Here is a 14317-nt window from a genome sequence, read left to right on the forward strand (position 1 = left end):
TTTTAGCTCAGAAAGCTATGGAGATCAACAGTAATTGTCCCTCTTGCTGTGGCTGAAGGGAACCAGTGCAGGACCAGAGGCATCCCAGCAAGCCCCATGTCAGCAGACCAGCCGTAAATCCTGAGTCCCAGGGCAGCAGAGGCAGTAAGAATCAACACCAGGACTCCATGTGTGCCTTTCCATGGGTTGGGAATTTGGGCACACAGCAGCACAGATAGGGTTCACCAGTCACTGAATCTGCTCATACTCTACCATAGTCCTGTGTGTGTGTGTGTGTGTGTGTGTGCGCATACATATGTATATATTGTATGTATATGTACATACATGTGCATGTATATATGTGTATATATGTATGTGTATGCATGTATGCGTGTATATACAAACACACAATCAACCATGTACATGTACATACCTACACATATATAATATACACATTCATACATAGCCACACACAACTACATATTCCTTCTCACTACTCTAATACAGAAAAATGTATCAGACGTTACAAATAATAGCTTTCTGTATAGGAATGTAAACAGTTCAACTTTAGTGAGTACCTTAAGGCTTCTCTGTCCTGTTTACTTATTTATTTTACTCTTGATTCTTGCATTTGAAAGTCAAATTATATATTCAGCTCTGGTTTGTCAACAAGAATGCTTGGAAATCCTGTATTTCATTGAAATTCCATTTTTTCCTCTAAAGTATTATACTCAGTTTTGCTGGGTAGGTGATTCTTGGTTTTAATCGTATCTCCTTTGACTTCTGGAATATCATATTCCAAGCCCTTCGATCCCTTAATGTAGAAGCTGCTAGATCTTATGTTATCCTGATTGCATTTCCACAGTACTTGAATTGCTTCTTTCTGGCTACTTGCAATATTTTCTCCCTGACGTGAGAACTCTGGAAAATTGCTACAATATTCCTAGGAGTTTTCCTCTGGGGATCTCTTTCAGGAGATGATCAGTGAATTCTTCCCACTTCCATTTTACCCTCTGGTTCCAGAATATCAGGGCATTTTTCCTTGATAATTTCTTGGAAGATGATGCCTGAACTCTGTTTTTGATCATAGTTTTCAGGTAGACCAATAATTTTAAAATTATCTCTTCTGGATCTATTTTCCAGGTCAGTTTTCCAATGAAATATTTCACATAGTCTTGTATTTTTTCATTTTTTTTGGTTTTGTTTTTAAAATTATTAGTTTCTCATAAAGGCATTAGCTTCCATCTGCTCCATTCTTATTTTTAAAGAATTATGTTCTTCAGTGAGGTTTTGAACCCCTTTTTCCATTTGACCAATTCTTTTTTTTTTAAAGCATTGTTCTTCTCAGTGGCTTTTTGGACTTCTTGTGCCATTTGGTATAGTCTATTTTTAAAGGTCTTATTTTCTTCAGCATTTTTTGTGTCTCCTTTATCAAGCTGTTGACTTGCTTTTCATGATTTTTTTGCATCACTCTCATTTCTCTTCCCAATTTTCCTCCATCTCTCTTCATTGATTTTCAAAATCTCTTTTGAGCTCTTCCAGTGCTTGAAACCATTGCATATTTTTTTGAGACTTTGTATGTAGAAACCTTGAGCTTGCTGTCTTCTTCTGATCGTGTGCTTTCCTCTTCTTTATCTAAAAGGAGGGAAGAAAATATCATTTCACCAAGAAAGTAACCTTCTATAATTTTATTTTTTCCCTTTTAGGTCATTTTTCCCAGCCAGCAACTTTCTTTTTGAGATCTTTGTCAAGTGGAAGATATAGTAACCTTGGTTTCAGTGATTTTGTGCAACTGTTCTCTGAGGTAAATCTAGGGATTTGTAAGTTGTCAGATCTTCCAAAGTGCTACAATTAAGGGAGAGGAGTTCACTCCCCTCCTGGCCTACACTCTTGTCTGTGAACTACCACAAACACTCTTTTCTGCCTTCAAACTGTGAGTAGAATTCGCTCTCCAAAGTTGCCACCAGGTCTGCCAATCTAGAACTCCTCCTCACCCCAGAATAGTCACTCAAGACTGAGACCCAGATCAGCTGCAAGATTCCTTCAGTGGCTTTAGGTTGAGGAGTTTAAAACTGGAAGCTGCTGCTGCATTGGCTGCTGCAGTCCTGGTGCTGGTCCTGGTGTGCAACACCACTCCCATCTCACCCAGGTGAAAGAGCATGGTGTGCAACACCACTCCCTTCTCACCCAGGTGAAAGAGCTTTCTTACTGACCTTTGAAGCTGTCTTTGGTACTTCTGAATTGAGAAATCCAGGAACTGCAGCAGCTGCCCAAAATTCCACTACCTGAAACCTGTTCTAGTCCTGTCAATGCCATTTGCCCCATGATGGACTGCTCTCCACTCCACACTGAGTCTGATGCAATAGAGCTTCTTGTCAGTCTTCCAGGCTGTCTTGGGCTGGATATGTTTCTTTATGTCATGTTGTGGTTTCTGCTGCTATATAATTTTTGTAACCATTTTTATGGGTATTTTATGGCTTATAGGGGGAGAGTTATCACAGATCATCTACTTCTACTCCACCGCCTTGGCTCTTCCCTTTGAATTCTGTCAAACATTTAAAGAACAGTTAATTCCAATACTATATAGACTATTTGGAAAAATTGAAGAAAAACTACCAAATTTTTTTATGATACAAATATGGTGCTGATACCTAACTGGGAAGAGTCAAAAGAGAGAAAGAAAATTATAGACCAATTTCCCTAATGAATATACATGCAAAACCATTAAATCAGATACTAGCAAAAAGATTACAGAAATTTATCATGAGAAAAATATATTTTATTCAGGTAGGATTTATACCAGAAATGCAGGACTGGTTTGTTATTAGGAAAATTGTCAGCAAAATTGATCATATCAACAACAAAACTTATAGAAACTATATGATTATCTCAATAAAAGCAGAAAACACTTTTGACAAAATACAGTACTCATTCCTATTGAAAACAATGAAGAGCATAGGAATAAATGGAGTCTTCCATAAAATAATTAGTAGTTTCTACCTAAAACTATCACCACCATCATATGCAATGGGAATAAGCTAGATGCATTTCCAATAAGATCAGGAGTGAAAGAAAGATATTCATTATCACCACTGCTATTCAATATGTTACTAGAAATTTTTCTTTAGCAATAGAAGAAATTAAAATAGGCAAAGAAGAAATTAAGTTATCACTCTTTGCAGATGATATGATGATATCCTTAGAGTATCCTAGGGAATCAAATAAAAAACTACCTGAAATAATAAATCACTTTAGCAAAGTTGCAGTATGAAAATTAAACTCACATAAATGATATGCATTTATACATACTACTATCAAAGGCCAGCAGTAAGAGATAGAAAGAGAAATCCCATTTAAAATTACTGTAGACAGTATAAAATATTTGGGAGTCTATCTACCAAAACAACCCAGGGACCATATGAACATAATTACAAAACACTTCTCTTGGAAATAAAGTCAGATCTAAATTATTGGAAAAATATCAGCTCCTTATGGGTAGGTTGTGCTAATATAATAAAATGACAATTCTACCTTAATTAATTTACTTATGCAGTGCCGTATTGATCAAACTATCAAAAATTATTTCATAAATATGGAAAAATAATATTAAAATTCATCTAGATGAAAAAAATATCCAGAATATGAAGGGAATTAAAGAAAATAAATGCTAGGGAAAGTGGCCTAACCATACTAGATTTTAGATTGTACTCTAAATTAGAAATCATTAAAACCACTTGGTACCAGCTAAGAAATAGATGGGCAAATCAGTGGAATAGGTTAGGTACCTAAGTGATTGTATTCAATGACTGTATCAGTTTACTGTTTGATCAACCCAAGGACCCCAGCTTCTGGGATAACAACTCACTGTCTTGCAAAAACTGCTGGGACAACTGGAAGATAGTGTGGCAGAAACTGGGCATAGACCAATGCATGACGCTGTATGTCAGAATAAAGTCTAAATGAGTATATGACCAAGGTATAAAGACTGATACTAGAAACAAATTAGGGGAGCAAGGAATAGTTTATTTGTCATAAATGTGGAGAATGGAGGAATTCATGACTAAACAAGAGATAGTGAACATTATGAAATGCATAATAGATAACTTTGATTACATTTAATTTAAATGTTGTTGCATAAACAAAGCCAATGCCACCAAGAGTAGGAGGGAAGCAGAAAATGAGGAAAGAATTTTTACAACCAGTGTCTGTGATAAAGACCTCATTTCTAAAATGTATGGAGAAGTGAGACAAATGTACAAGAATAGAAGTCATTCCCCAATTAATAAATGGTCAAAGAATATGAACAGGCAGTTTTCAGAGGAAAAAAATTAAAGCTATCTGTAGTCGTAATAAAAAATGTTCTGATTCACTATTGATTAGAAGAAGCAAATCAAAACAACTCTGAGGTATCATGTCACATCTGTCAGATTGACTAACATGACAGAAGAGGAAAATAGTAAATGTTTTTGAAGATCTGGGAGAATTTGAATGCTAAATCATTGTTGGTGGAGCTGTGAGTTGATCCAACCATTCTGAAGACTAATTTGAAAGTATGCTGAAAGGGAGATAAAAATGTGCATACCCTTTGACCAAGCAATACCACTTCAAGGGTTGAATCTCAAAGAGATCATAAAAATTGGAAAACTAACCACATATACAAAAATATTTATAACATCTCTTTTACTGGAAATCGATGGAATGCCCATCAGTTGGGGAATGACTGAACAAGTGTATGAATATAATGCAATACTATACGGCTGTTAGAAATGATGACTGGGCCAACTTCAGATAAACCTGGAAAGGCTTATATGAACTGATGCTGAGTGAAGTGGGCAGAACTAGAACATTATACACAGTAACAGCCGCAGTGTCTAAGGACTGTTTTTGATAGACTTAGCCTCTTACAGCAATGCAAGGGCCTAAAACATTTTCAAAGGACACATGATGCAATATCCCATCCACATCCAGAGAGAGAACTATGGAATCAGAATGCAAAATGAAGAAGATTATTTTTTTCTCGTTTGTTATGTTTTGTTTTCTTTTTCTCAGGGTTTCTCTCATTCATTTTAATTCTTTTCATTCAATACAACTAATGTAAAATGTGTTAAATAGAATTGTATGTTTAAAGCACATATAATATTGCATGCCATCTTGGGGAAGGAGAATGGAGTGATGGGGAGAAAGTTAGAAATTTATGGAAATGATTGTTGAAAACTTCAAACAAATTAGTTAATAAACTTGCCAAAATAAAATAAATTATAAACTTCCTTGAGGTAAAAAAATAAATAAAATGCATGATAGGAAGACAAATTATTGCTATAATAAGTATTCATAATTGTGAGATTAACGAAGCCATCCCTTTTTATATTTAGGAAACTAGATCTAAGACACACAAAGATATTCATTAAATAACACTTTATTTGGCATATTCTCTATGAAAAATACTGTGCTTGAGTATGGGCAAAATACAATCCATCTATTGCGTTATTAGGTAATAAGAAAGATATGAGTATGAATTGCACTAAATTAATTCTGTGGTTCTCCCCATCTCTGGTGTGGCAGAAACCAATTACTCTGTAATATGTGGTCCTTGCCACAAAGATTTTAAATTCTATCAAACTGGATAAAATAAACTCAAATTTATAATTTTATCTTCCATGCCATAGCCTGAACCCTCTCCAAGTCTATATAGATAAATTTGATTAGTTGTGATTATGAAGAAGAGGAAATAAAACATACCCAAATAATTATGAGATAAATTGTGATATAATGAAGATATATGGGAGGTTATAAACTGTTATCGAGTATATATGAGAGATATAAATTGAGATATAATATATATGAGAGGTATATCAGGATATAAGAAGATCACTACCATTTATGTGAATTATAGAAGCAGGATGGAAAAGAAGGTACTTGAGGTGAGTGCTAAAAAGTCTGTAGAATATTAACGGGTAGAAATAGTAAGAGATTGGAAGTTAAGAGAGTCATGATATAAAAGGCAGATTAATTCAAGCAGGAAAGGACTGAACTTGTTCAAGGCATAGTGAATAGTTGAGTTTTGCTAGAGTGTATAATCTCCATTTGGGAGTATCGTAAAAGGAAGTTTTAAAAGGACAATACACAGACGGTATGGACAACATAAAATGCCAGGATAAAAAATTGATTTACAAATTAACTTTAACATATAGGCATGATATTTAGCAGGAACGAATGGTGATGACAAAGGCAGAGAGTAGGACCCAAAGTAAATTCCATCATAACACACTTCATCCTTCATAAGTTGCTATTTCTAGGATTGAGACAGTCGAAAAAATAAAATAAAACAAGTAAACCAAAGTTAATATTCTATTTGAACAACAGTTTCTTTTTTTTCCCTGAATTTTATTAGTAAAATATATAAAGACTAGTAATTTTCAAGGTTTTATTTTGGATCTTCTTGTGTTAATTAAACTATTGTTGCAATTATTTTTTAATTGAATCTCTGGGGTTCTCTTAGTAAGCCATCACATTGCTGCATTCTAAAATTTCATCCCATTTCCCCCTCAATATTTTTCACTGTGCACTTCCCTAAATTGTCATCTTTTTCTCTTTTCTTATAAACAGCATTTTATTCTCCTGATTACATAAAAAAAACAATTTTAACACTATTTTTTAGAGTTTTGAGTTCAAATTATTTTCCTCACTGTTGCCCCCTCATTGAGAAGGCAAGCAATTTGATTTAGGTTATACATGTACACTCTTGCAAAATTCATTTACACTCATGTTGTGAAAGAATATAGAGCAAAAAGAAAAAAAAACAACAGGAAAAATGAAGAAAATTTTAAAAAATGTGTTTCAATTGCATTCATACTAGACTACTTTTTTCTCTTGATGTGGATTGCATTTTTCTTCATAAATCCTTCAGAATTGTCTTGGATCATTGTATTGCTGAGAATAGCTAAGTCATTTTCAGCTGATCATAGTACAATATTACTGTTACTCTGTGCACTGTACTGGTTATGCTCATTTCACTTTACAACAGTTCATGTAAGTCTTTCTAGGTTTTTCTTGGAGTGTCTTGTTCATCATTTCTTAAAATAGTACAGTAGTATTACATCATAAATCTGTACTGTAAATTGTCCAGACATTCCCCGACTGATTGGTGTCCCCTCAATTTCCAATTCTTTGCCACCAAAAAAAATTATAAATATTTTTGTACGGATATGTCTTCATCACCCCCTCCTCCTTTTATCTCTCTGGGATACAGACCTAGCAGTGGCATTTCTGGGTCAAAGTGTATGCATGGTTTTATAGCCCTTTGAGAATAGTGTCAAATTGCTCCCCAGAATATACGAATTAGTTGACAACTCCACCAACAGTGCATTAGTGTCTCAATTTTCTCATGTATCCTGCAATATTTGAGTTTTTCTGTTTCTTTCTTATTAGCCAATTTAATCAGTGAAAGCTTCAAGCTTTCCTGCCCACTTCCCCCATTTCCCCCTCCACTGTAAAAATTCTTTCATTTCTCTGTTTTGTGAGATAATTTATCACATTCTACCTCATCCTTCCTCTTTCTCCCAGTGCATTCCCCATTCTCATCCTTCAATTTTATTTATTTAGGTATTATTCAACTCTCATCTATTCCCTGTGTCTATGTATATACTCTTTCTAACAGCACCGACAATGAGAACGTTCTTATGAGTTACAAGTATCTTCCCCTGTAAAAATGCAAATAGTTTAATCTTACTGAATTCCACACAATTTCCCTTTCCTATTTACCTTTTTATGCTTCTCTTGAGTCTTGTATTTGAAAGTCAAATTTTCTATTGAGCTCTGGTCTTTTCATTAGGAATGATAGAAAATTTTCAGTTTCATTTAATGTTCACTTTCCCTAGAAAGATTATGCTAAGTTTTCTTGTGTAGGTGATTTTGGTCATTATCTTAGCACCTTTGTCCTCTAGAATATCACATTCCAAGCACTCTGATCTTTTAATGTATTTTTTTATTTATTTATTTTCATTTCACTTTCATTTGCATTTTGATGTTTTATTTACTGCCATGCCATAAGTTTTGTTCCTTCAGTTTCTTCTGGGATATCCTTTTCTTTTGAGCAACCTCCTCTTCTGGTTTAGGAACAATTTGTTCCTTTTCAGTAAGTATCATCTCAATATGGTAAGGAGAACTCATGTATAGGTTGATTCGACCATGAACCCTGTATGTACGCAGTCGCATTTTGGGCCCCTTGCTAACTTGAATAAGCTCAATGACAAGAGAATCCACGTCCAACCCCTTCCTTTTTGCGTTACTCTCGCATTTTTAAGCATACGCAGCAAGAATTCAGCACTCCTTTTGAGCTAACTACCCTATGTCCAACCCCATTGCTTACCCTGGGCACACCTGCCAACTCCACCATTATACTAGGGAAGGGAACACATTGTTTCTTCAATGTGACATCTTTCAAATACTTAGTAGCTTTTCAGATATGCATGCCCTTGATGGCTTCGGTTGCGTGATGGGTGTTCTTGAAGTGGACCTGGAGATTTGAACCCCTTGACTTGCATAATTTTGTGAGGTTCTCTGGATCAATAGAGTCCCTCACCATTTTAACTGATTGCCTTAGGACGGCTCAAGGGAAGAGTGATCGTTTAATGCAAAAGATGCTAAATCTTGAGTTATCCTGACTATGGTTCCCCAATATTTGTTTTTTGTCCCCCTTGATTGCTTGCAATGTTTTCTCCTTGATCTGGGAGTTCTGAAATTTGGTTATAATACTCCTGGGAGATTGCTTTAGGGGGTCTATTTCAGGAAGTGATCAGTTGATTCCTTTGATTTCTATTTTTCCTTCTGGCACATGGGGATCAAGGCAATTTTCCAAGATAATTTCTCAAAATAGAATATCTAAACTCTTTTAAAAACATATTACTATGGCTTCCAGGTAGTCCAATAATTCTTAAACCATGTCTTGTATTTTCTATGTCTGTTGTTTTTCTAATGAGATATTTCATGTTTTCCTGTAGTTTTTCCATCTAGTTCCTCTGTGCTACCTATAAAGCAACTAATAAATCTGTAGGGCAACTAGGTAACACAGAGTATAAAGTATGGAGCCTGAAGTCAGTAAGATTCATCTTTCTGAGTTCAAATCCAACTTCAAATAGTTACTAGATACGTTACCCTGGCCAAGTCACTTAACCCAGGTTGCCAAGGTATCTACGTCTGTGAAATGATCTTGGAAAGAAAATGGCAAACTTCTCTCATACCTTTGCCAATAAAACACCAAACAGGGTCATGAAGAGTGAGAGATGACTAAAAAATGACTGAGCAGTAGCATTTTGGGAGAGTAAACAAACATCTGTACACCTGGAAGACACCTTATTCCAATTAAAAAATAACATCAGTCAATAAGTATTTATTAAATAACTACTACATATCAGGAGCTGGTAAAAAAATACTGGTGTCTATGAAATATAGGCCAATGAACTTTGCTCTCTGTTCTTTAAAAAATTATGTTATATAATTGAAGGGATGGTTTCAGTAAGAAAGGATAACAGTGATCTTGTAAAGCTATTGTGGATTCATCAAAAACAGATAATTCCAGATGAAACTCCTTTGTCAGAAGCTGACTCAATTAGTAGCTCATAGGAATGTTACAAACATTGTATAAATAGCTCTTAATTAAGCATTTCAAAAAATCTCTTTTGCTTTCTTTTGGACAAGATATGATACACACTAAATTAACTGTGCATTTAAATATACTTAGTGAAATTAGCTGTGTTTAGAAGGGGTGAACTGACCAGACCCAATGCACAATGACTGAAAAGCCAATGTCAAATTAGAAAGAAGTCTCCTCCAGTGGAGTGCCTTAGGGAGATCTTATTAGTCTTGTGCTACTGGGTACTTTTATCATTCACTTCTGAAGCTATAAAAAGTAAGTATAGAAAATTTGTAGATGACAAAAGTTAAGGGGGTTAGCTGTCATGTAGGCAAACTGAATAAAGACACAAAAAAGTTTCCAAAGGCTAGATATTTTTTGCTGGGTTGAAGAACTGTCAAAAGCTGTTATTAGGTATTCGAAGGTCCATTAAAAAGAACTAGATTGATTTTATCAGGCTTTGTCTGGAAAACTTATGAACAATAGATATGTTTCAGAGAGAATAATTTTGTGTTGAGATGAAGAAGAACTTTTTTACTAATAAAACCACACAAAAATAGAATGGGCTACTAAGGAAACAGTGGCCTCTCTCAGCATGTAAGTCATACAGAGCTGTCAAGCTAGCTTAGTTGGAATAGTAAAACATTCTCATAAATAGACAGGAGGAGGTATTTGACAATTCAAATTATCCCCACATCCCCTCAAACTCTAATGGATATTGTTCATGACCTTGAACTTAGGGATATTGGGAAGAGCAATTTCCTTCCTGTTCCACAATATCTGATGCCCCCCAATATCTTGCAACCACCTTTAAAGGTTCTCACATTTGAGAAGGGCCCCACCTTGCTCACCAGTATCAAACTTCTAACAGTGACAGTTGACCATCTTCCACCTATGGCTGGGTAAGCCCAAGATCCCTGGGAATAGTAACATTTGCTAGAATATGCATCCTGCTTCCAGCCTAGCCTCCTGAGCCATCATATAAGGATGTAACTCTTTTGGAGAATGAACAGTCATTTCTATCAACTGGCATATGGTAAGGAAGCTACCTTAAGGAAAATATATGCCAAGATAACTTGAATAAAGCTAATATACTATAAAGAACACTTCAAATATCATCTGATTTAGGATGTCAGTGAAGATAACCCTGAACTGTAAGCCATGCAAACCTGAGAATAGCTGTGTATAGTAGACCAATGTCCCCATTTCTGCACTGAACTGTACAGCAATTACAATTGAGGGGTTCAATCACTGTAAATAACGACCCCACCTTCCTCCTTACTATGGAGACTAATTGCTGACCAACTATCTCTCAGTCATAACTACAGGAAAAAAATAAAAGGTTAAGAAATTTGTGTAAGATTAACAAGGAGTGATGACCTCCTTACTTAGTCCAGCTGCAGAAAAATGTATAAATGTGAATATAAATATAAATGCAGCATTTTACTTTCTGGTTTTATTTTATTTTTCCATCTTTGAAGTGAAGAATCCATTTAACCCACATAGACTTCTCTTGGAGTATATCAATTCAGAATAGTTACAGAAATGTTTAAGAGCCTGGGCTCTTCAAGAAGCAGAGACTATAAACTCTACATGCTGGTGATGGAAACTTAAATGAATCCAAGGATTTTTGCTATTATTTATCCACTAAAAGAGAGTAGGGATATAAAGGCCATCCTATTCTTTTGTTTCTGGTAATTCAGAGTTTTTAAACATAACCTTCTCATACTTGGAGAAGAAAGAAAGAAGAGGAGGAAGAAGAAGCAAAAGGAAAAAAAAGAAGAGGAGAAGGAAGAATTAATTAAAACCATATAGAATATGGCATTTTATGTCCATTTATAGGTTTTGATTTGTTTGATAATGTTCATTTTTTCCTTGAAAATATGCCTGCAATTTGATAAAAGTTTATGAAGCACTGGTTAATTGTCTAGGTCTTTATAATATTTCATTAAAAGTAAAATGCTGGTGAAAGTATGACAATAGCTCATCTATTTCTGCTACATGACTAGAAATTGGCACAGCATTTTAACCATATTTTAAGCAATTATTAACAGCAAAATCTGAATCATATCTTTAATTTTAAGGAGACCTTAATAATGTCACTTCATACTTTTTTCAATTTTTAAAATTCTGTTTAACCTAATCCTGTTTGGGGCTGAAGCTAGATAAACTCATTTGAGATATCTTATGTTGAAGAAAGAAAGCCTGAAATATAAATTTGGAAGAGCCTCAAATATAATTTGCCATTTTATTTACAGAAAAATGAAGCAATGTAATGTTTTTAAGAGATAATACTGATTTCTCCACCTGAGGCTACCACTTTCTTTTGACCCAATTTACTCAATTGACTTTGCAATGAAAAAAGCAAAAACAAAAATGAAAGGCCATTAAATTCAACTAAGTCAAGCTTATTAATTTACTTTTAAAGAGGGGGCTGGTTCAACTGAACTGACATTATGCAATGGCTATTGTGGCGTCATGTAGACATAATTGTTGATAAATAAATAAATAAATATATATATATATATATATATATATATATATATATATATATATATATATATATATATATATATATATATATATATTGAAAAGAGAGGAATTAGTCACTTCTTTCTCAATAGGATATTATTAACTTTGGAAACCAATTTTATAGACCTATCTCCTGTATTTTCCAGAGGTGGGTTTTTTCATTTTTAAATGAATGTTTGCTGTGGAAATAATCACCAAAGATCATCTCCATTTGTACTCTCCAAATTGGTGGTGGATAAATATAAGGGACAGTAAAATGGCTAGGGGCAAATATATACTTATAGGCACAATCTGTGCAAAATTGAGCTTGTATTTGAGACATAAAAATAGTACCTTGATTTGTGAGATACTAACACTTAAAGACCAATTGAATTATTTCCTGGGATGTTATTGTTCTCCCTTTGAAATGGAGAACTCTTAAATTCCTACTTCTCAGGTTAAGAATTTTATTAAAATGGAAGCAGTTTAAAAGCATTTCTAGTTTGTCATTCTTGAAATGCATGAGGAAGAAAGGCCATTCTGCCTATTCATTTTTATTTACCCCATTCCAGATGGGAACATATATTCTGCAAAGTGCTTAACTGCTCATTGTGAATTCTTTTCCACCTTCAAGCTTGCTAGCTCTGCTCTTTAGCTTTCTAAAACAAATTGATGACTAAATTATCCAAATTGAATTTTAACCATTGTAACTAATCCCAACCCAAGAGGTGATAAATTTGAAATCTCTAAGAAATGTGATATTGATATCCAGTTACTACATTTCACTACTTTATATTAGGTGGGTGAATGAGCCCAGCATCTAGAAATCCATGCTAAAGTCGTGATGAATTGCGGGGTGGTGTAAAAAGGATTGTATCTTATAAGCATGAAGTTTTTTTTTTTTTCCCTGTTGAATGCCCTTCTAAATGACAAGGTTGAATTTTAAAAGGTTGTGTAACTTCTTTTTGACTTAATGAATGGGCTATTGTTCTGTTTTGTTTTTGTTTGTTTTCCTTTAGAAAATCACCTCTACCTCCTCTCTTCATTTACCAGCTACTGCTTTCCAAATGATACCCTTATCTGATTTCATTCGACGGAGAGGAACTATGTAGACAGACTGTTCCTAATATACTGAACCATGTGTAAGAGTGTTCTTCTACATGAACTTAAGCAAATAGCATGATTAGGAGGAGAATGTAGCCTAAGAAAACATCATGCCATTTGGAGTTTCCCATGTGAATGATAGATAAATTTTCAAGAAAAGTCATGTTGTTCTTACTGGCTTGGGCTCTTTCTGAGAAATAAATGATGTCTGGTTTCTTACTGGCTGTCTTAAAATAATCATTTAGCCTTGCATTGATCCCTCAATTTGATAATCTGATCACTTATTTGAGGAACATAGTGGCATAATGGTGAGAGTGCTAGACCTACATTCAGGAAGACCTGTGTTCAAATTCAACTCTCGACAGAATATATACCAGGATCACTGAGGGAAGACAGAAAAAAGTTTTGAAAAATTTAAACTTAGCAGTTATTATTGTTATACTCAGGAGAGGTCAGTCCTTAACAATAATAATAATAAGTAGGCATTATGTAGCAATTTAAGGTTTTCACAATGTTGTACATATGCCATCTCATTTGATACACATAAATGCCCTGGAAGAAGATATTGTTATCCTCATTTTATAAATGAGGAAATTGAGACTGAGAAATTAAACTACCCAAGGTCACAAAGCTATGAAGTGTTTGGGGCAAGATTCAAATTTGGGTCTTTTTGAGTCAAGTCCATCACTCTTACCAATCGGACCACCTACTTGTCTGGATAAAGAGATCTTACTCATCAGGAAGACATGGAATGAGATGATATTTTAGCTTTTATTCAATTTTTCAACTTTCAAAATTAATAGAATGTCCCTGGGTAGAGGGTGGATGAGTTAGATTAGAAATTCATTTCAATTATTTTACATGATTGCACATGTATAACCTATATCAGATTGATTTTCACATCAGGAAGAAGGAAGGGGAAGGAGGGAGGTATAGAATTTGGAACTAAAACCTTAAACAACAAGAACAAAAAATGTTAAAATTGTTTTAATATGTAATTGGAGGAAAATAAAATAATTTTTTTTTTTGGAAAAGAAATACATTTCATTGTGTTGATAAGGAGCTGTCACAGGGAAATTAAATCCATAATGG

General features: G+C 34.4%; 1 pseudogene; it reads right to left on the minus strand.

The window, feature by feature from the left end:
• The window catches only part of LOC140514685 (protein FAM3C pseudogene), a 51056-nt pseudogene that overhangs the window by 5558 nt on the left and 31181 nt on the right, over window positions 1-14317 (minus strand).

Source organism: Notamacropus eugenii, chromosome 7 (assembly GCF_028372415.1).
Source record: "Notamacropus eugenii isolate mMacEug1 chromosome 7, mMacEug1.pri_v2, whole genome shotgun sequence".
In the NCBI taxonomy this organism is placed as follows: domain Eukaryota; kingdom Metazoa; phylum Chordata; class Mammalia; order Diprotodontia; family Macropodidae; genus Notamacropus; species Notamacropus eugenii.